Below are 6,000 nucleotides of genomic sequence, written 5' to 3' on the forward strand. Positions count from 1 at the left end.
GAGACTCTGGGCCACGCTGGTTAGAAAACACGTGCTTGTGGTACAGTGAGGGAGACTGATAGCACACCACCCAGACCTAGCCCCTGGAGTCCAGGTAGTGGCTGCTGAGGAGACCAACACTCCTACACTAAAGCAGGAGGAACAAACGCATCCTTTCCTCTACTGCTGAAATCCCAGTAAAATGAACTGCCAGAGAAAAGCAGTTTTCCTTTAGGGGTGAGGAGAAGACAACAATGGAAAACATACCTCTTAGATAAACGAGCTACAGAGCAAGGGGAGTAGCCTGGGTCTCGGGATGCAGGGTGGGATGAGACAGAGAGCATCTTCTGTGTTCAAGGCTCTGGGCTCAACCCCCAAGACTACAAAAGAAAAAAGTCAGCTGGCCCTTCCTACATCCCTTCAACCACCTGAAGAAGTTAAGCGGCTGCCCCTTAGTTTCCACGCTCGGGTTAAGTTTGGACAAACAGCAGGAAAGGGTTCTGAGGCCGTGACGTCAGCCTCGTCTCCACCAGCAGCCAGGCATGAGCCTCCAGAAGACCAGAACAGCCTCTCTGGTCACTCTCACCAGACCTCTCAAACAGGAGGCCCAAAAATGTCCTCGTTCCTGCCACAAACAGAATTCTGCCTAAAAATGGGCAGCTTAGATGCACGCAGAGTCGATGGCCACACTCTGCCAGGAAAGGGTGAGCAAGTCCTCAATAGTTCCTGCCTTGTGAATATGTCTGTCAGATATATTGGGCCAGAAGGCCGAAGATGAGGCTCCAACGTTACAGAGTGTTGGGTGACAGTTCAGGCAGTAAACTGTCTCAGTCAATTTCTTCATTTTGGAAGCTGCTACCCTGCACTGCTGGTTCACTCAGGAAGCTAAGTTTTATTCCTTCACAAGTCTCTGAGGGGTGTTGAAGGCCAGATAGTTTAGTTTTACAATCAAGTTTAGTTGGTTAAAGAATAAGATCTTTTTAGATCAAGATCAAGGAGTTAAGCTATTAGAGTTGAGATAGGACAGATAGTGAATTTAATTCAGAAATTTCAACCCAACAAGACAGGAAAGATGTTTACTTCAAGCTTGACAAATACAAATAGCCAAACCACTATGAATGTAACATTTATAGAACTCATGATTGTCACATGGTTCTCCCTGCTGTATGTAGTTTGTTTTATACATGTGTAATAAAATAAATGTATTTGAAAAAAGCAAAAAAAAAAAAAAGGGGGGGGGGGAGGCCCAGTTGGATCAGCGTAAGATGAAACTAAAGCCAGCAAGTCCATCCACACCTTCCACTTATCAACTCCCCACCTACCACATGCCCCAAAATTAAGTAGGCAACCAGAGCAGAAGGAGGAACACCTCTAACAAACTGCCCATTTTCACTACACTTCTGCAAACTGAGGGGGCGTGAAGACACACAACTCTAGCAAAAAACATCAGTCAATAGGTTCCCCAGAGAGATATGACCCTTGACCAAAAGATAAAAATGAGAAGTACATAGACACAAAACTTACACATGCCAATACACATGTATATCTACCTGAGGAACAAAACAGAGAAGGGAGTAGCTTTAAATTTTAAAATGCTTTTTAAAAAGCTTGATTAGATGCAAATATGGTGACACACCTCTAACACCAGCACTTGTGAGGTTAAAACAGGACAGTAAGCCAGCTACACAGTGAATTCTAGGCAGGCATGAACTACATAGCAAGACTCTGTCTCAATGAAAACAAAAATAATAACAATGCTAAAGACACTGAAAACTCAATGTTAATCTTGAATACTAGTACTGAGAAAATCCTCCTGAAAGACTTGGGAAATAACAAAACAGAAATGGTGAAAGGTACAAAATGAAAAGATTGATCCAAAACACCTAACATCTAAACAACTAATTCCTTAAAGAAACATTACAGAAAAATCCTCCTGAAAGATTTGGGAAATAAGCCAGGTATGGTGGCACGCACCTTTAATCCCAGCACTCAGGAGGCAGAGGCAGGCAGATCACTGTAAGTTCGAGGCCAGCCAAGTCTACAAAGCAAGTCCAGGACAGCCAAGGCTACACAGAGAGACCCTGTCTTGGCTAGGGGGTGAGGGGGGAGGGGAGGGGGTGGGGAAAGATTTGAGAAATAATAAGACAGAAATAGCAAAAGGTAAAAAATGAAAAGATTGATCCAAAATACCTAACATCTAAACAAGTAATTCCATAAAGAAACACTACAGAAAAAATAGGAGAAAATGACCAATGAAATCATTCAAGAAAATTTCCCAGACTAAAAGATGTAAATTCCCAGATTCGAAAGCCCAGCACTGGATGAAAAGAAGACAAACCATGGCACAGCACGAGGAAACTGAGAGACTGTGGAGAACAAGAGAATATTTCATAACCTCACAGAAAGAGCACAGCAAGGCTGTGGCCTCTACACAGGCTGCAAACGAAGATTAAGAAGCCAGAGGTTCAGGCGGACAGTGGTGGCCGCGCCTTTAATCTCAGCATTTGGGAGGCAGTGGCAGGCGGATCTCTGTAAGTTCTAGGCCAACCTGGTAGACAGAGTAAGTTCCGGGACAGCCAGGGCTACACAGAGAAACCCTGTCTTGAAAATATGAAAACAAAAACAAAGCCAGAAGTCCATAATCTAGAAGATGCTGGAACACATCTTTGACATTTCCATCCTAGAGTTCCACACTCGGCCAGTCTACAAATTTTGAGGGGAAAATAGATATGTTCAGTCACTCACTCTTAGTCTTAGAAAAATTAACCCCCCATGCATTCCTTTCCAGGAAGCTTTGAGGAGTCCACCACAATACGGGAAGCTATGTGGATACCAGGAGAAAAATGATGGGAATTCCCAGGTTGCTAATGACAGGACAGCCTCTGAGTGACAGCTGCACTTCTCCAGAGTATGGCAAGCCAGGCGGTTCAGGTTCACCTTCCTGGGGAAAATGAAATGAACAACAGACCTGATTCCTTTAAGCAAAGGCTTAGAAAACCAGTCAAAGGTTGTAGATTGAATTAAAGAGAAACGCACACGCGCGCACACACACACACACGTGTCAAACAATTACTAATTCCAAGGAACACAAAAAAATTGTGCTTGGCTTAGCTGCGAGTATTGACCTAGCCACTATTAATATTGTGGCTTATACTGATCTAGTCACTTCTGAGCCAAATTATGTGCCCACATATATTTTACATTTGCATTTGTTTGTTCCTTCTGTTTCCCCAGTAGCAACCTGTTTGTGGGATTTTGGTTGTTGTGTTATTTATTTGTTATTTATTTACATTCTTTTTTTCCTCTAAAAAATGAAATGTAATTTCCAACCACTGTTTTATGGTAGCTCTGGTCATCTGAGCTCTGAGCAGTCAAGCCTGCAGAAGAAATTTAAGTTATAATCCAACCCACTGGCCAACCCAGGCAGCGATCAAAAGGTAGGCCCAGGTGGAGGCCAGCATGGAGGTTCAGGCAGAGACCAGCAGGGAGGTACAGGCAGAGGCCAGCATGGAGGTACAGGCGGAGGCCAGTAGGGAGGTACAGGCAGAGACCAGCATGGAGGTACAGGTAACTTCTATACCTCTCTTCTATGTTGCTTGGGGTTGTTTTCCCCAACAAATCTTTTCTAATAGCATAATCACATGGAGTGAGATAATTTCCCCACTGCCAATGGCCATAAGTCAATTACATTCCTTACAGACCTGGATACCCCACTTAGGACCCTAGTCCAAACAAAACAGCTGCCACCCCAAACTGTTGTTATGAATTCAACCTCAAAGACTCCGCTTCCTCTGATGTTCACTGGACAAGATGAGAGCATCTTAAGGACTCTGAACAGGGCCAGAGTCAGCAGCAGACACTTACTGAGCATCCACAGGGGAGCCATCACCATGCCCTTAATGATCTGTAGACAACAAATGATGGGAGTGGAGACCCAGGGAGGGGTGAAGTAAATGCCAAAACCTAGAAGAACACGGGCAGGGCAAGTAGGAGAGGACCCAACCAGGGCAGTGTGGAGAACCTGTAGGCAGAGGCCTGGGGAGAGCCCTGGGTGCCTGGAGCAAGGAAAGGAGGCCAGGCATTCCTCTTCAAGAATACAAATGGCCAGTAATTGTCCACAGCGTCACCATCCTCTTTTAAGGACCAAAGGTTACCATCACTGAGCATGACAGGATTGAGAAAAAACATAGCCCCAGCCCTGCTTTGTAACAAGACCACCTTAACTCAGAATGAAGTAAGAAAGCAGTGTGGCAACGCTAAAACATGCATTCATGCTCTACATTCTTTGCTACTTAGGAAGAGAGAACATTTCTAGGCCGAAGATTCACGTACGGCAAAAGTATTGCCAACTAGAGCACAGCATTGGTTTGCATGTGTTTACAATACTTATCCCACACAGACCCACAAACCAGAATACACACACCCTTGTGGGAAGAATGAGGGCACTGGATTAACATAAACACACTACAGAAAGCACCCCGAGTTGGCAAGGATAGGAACAGAGTTCAGATTAGTAAGAGTACGGTGAAAGGATAAGCCTTTCTTAAACAATGAAAACGTAACTGGACACGAAGAATGCTTTCAAATGCGTAATGCATAAGTTTAGCCATACACCACCACCACCCACCCACACCACCATCACCACCCACCCACACCACCATCACCACCCACCCACACCACCACCACCCACCCACCCACACCACCATCACCACCACCCTGCCCACCCCACCACCACCACCCACCCACACCACCATCACCACCCACGCCAGGGGAAATCAAGCAGTTCCATAATACACTTGAGTCTTGCAGATCAAAGAGCTACCAGTGCCATTTATTAATCTATTAAATCCCCAATCTTACTTAGGAGACCCGAGCTGTTAAGTTGACACTTCCTCCTACCACTCCCCAGCTCTGCAAAAGAGAATTGTCTAGAAGGGAATAGATCGTCAGAGTTTCCTAAGAGGAAAATGGGTACTCACTGGAAAAATGTAAGGCACATGGCTTAAAACATCCGACTACTCTGGATAGCCTTCAAACCCACCTAACCACCAGCCAACCCCGTTCCAATTTAACACTGAGATCAACTCTTCTAATCAAATGTTACAGTTTCCAAAGACTGGCCCAACATGGGACCTGATACACAGAGAGTTATCTGTCATTCACCAATGACAGGGAAAAGTTAAATTTAAGATCCAGGAAAAATTGTACCGTCCCAGGCATAAGGTTCACATAGTTTTTTCCACATAGATTCTCCAAGCCCCTGTTTATCAAGATCCACAGACCACTTTCCAGGAGGGATAAACAAACAAACAAACAAAGTTCGCCTGCTCCGGCACAGCGAACTGCGGACCATCTTCATGGATTCTAACTTTCCCGCGGGACAAGCAAAGAGGTGAAAGACAGCCTGCCAATCCCCGATCGACTGGGAAGGAAATTCGACCGCGAGTGGCTTCGGCTCAGAAACCGAGTCCAAAAGGCCTCAGATCTGGAGCCCAAAGAGAGGCTGCAGCCACAGGGAAGGGAAGGCCATCAGAGGAGCGCATCCGTCCCTTCTTCCTGGCCCAAGGGGGACAGGTTGCTCACCTGACGCAGAGAGCCCTCACTCACCTCGGTGCGAAAGGTTGGAAACCCTTCCCAATCCCACTAAGGCCAATCTCCAGCAGGCGGAGGCCACTGTGCGCGCACCCGTTCCGATCCTCCCCGCCCAGAGTCCCTGGGTACTCACCAAGACGGATCCTGTGCAGAGACAGGCCGGGACACTGCGACGTCTGAACTGCAGAGTCCCGAGCCTGGGGCGCGCAGACCATTCCTACAGCCACGCCCATCGTCTAGCTCCTCCCCTGGTCCCGCCCCCTCGCCGCACCGCCTCTGCCCTCTGCTGCCTAGAGCGGCTCATTCCCGCCGTCCTTCTGCAGTTTCAAAGCCAGAGGCTTGGGTCAGAGAGCGCGGTCCTGCGGCTGGAGTTCCAGGGAGCGTCTCTTATCCACACAGACGTGGCGCGGGGTCTCTCTAAGTCCCTAC

The 6,000-nt window shown here is 46.9% G+C and overlaps 1 protein-coding gene across 3 annotated transcripts in view; it reads right to left on the reverse strand.

The window, feature by feature from the left end:
* The window catches only part of TEC (tec protein tyrosine kinase), a 110,502-nt gene extending 104,703 nt beyond the window's left edge, over positions 1–5,799 (reverse strand). For 2 of the 3 annotated variants that reach the window (XM_084760395.1, XM_084760393.1), the window contains exon 1: positions 5,705–5,799. The gene's annotated coding sequence lies outside the window, so the exon portion shown is untranslated. Of the gene's footprint in view, positions 1–5,586; positions 5,645–5,704 lie in introns of those variants that run through there. The other variant, XM_084760394.1, reaches the window with a different exon arrangement.
* Between the last annotated feature and the right edge of the window lie 201 nt (positions 5,800–6,000).

This window comes from Acomys minous (genome assembly GCF_964271855.1).
Source record: "Acomys minous genome assembly, chromosome: 15".
NCBI lineage: Eukaryota > Metazoa > Chordata > Mammalia > Rodentia > Muridae > Acomys > Acomys minous.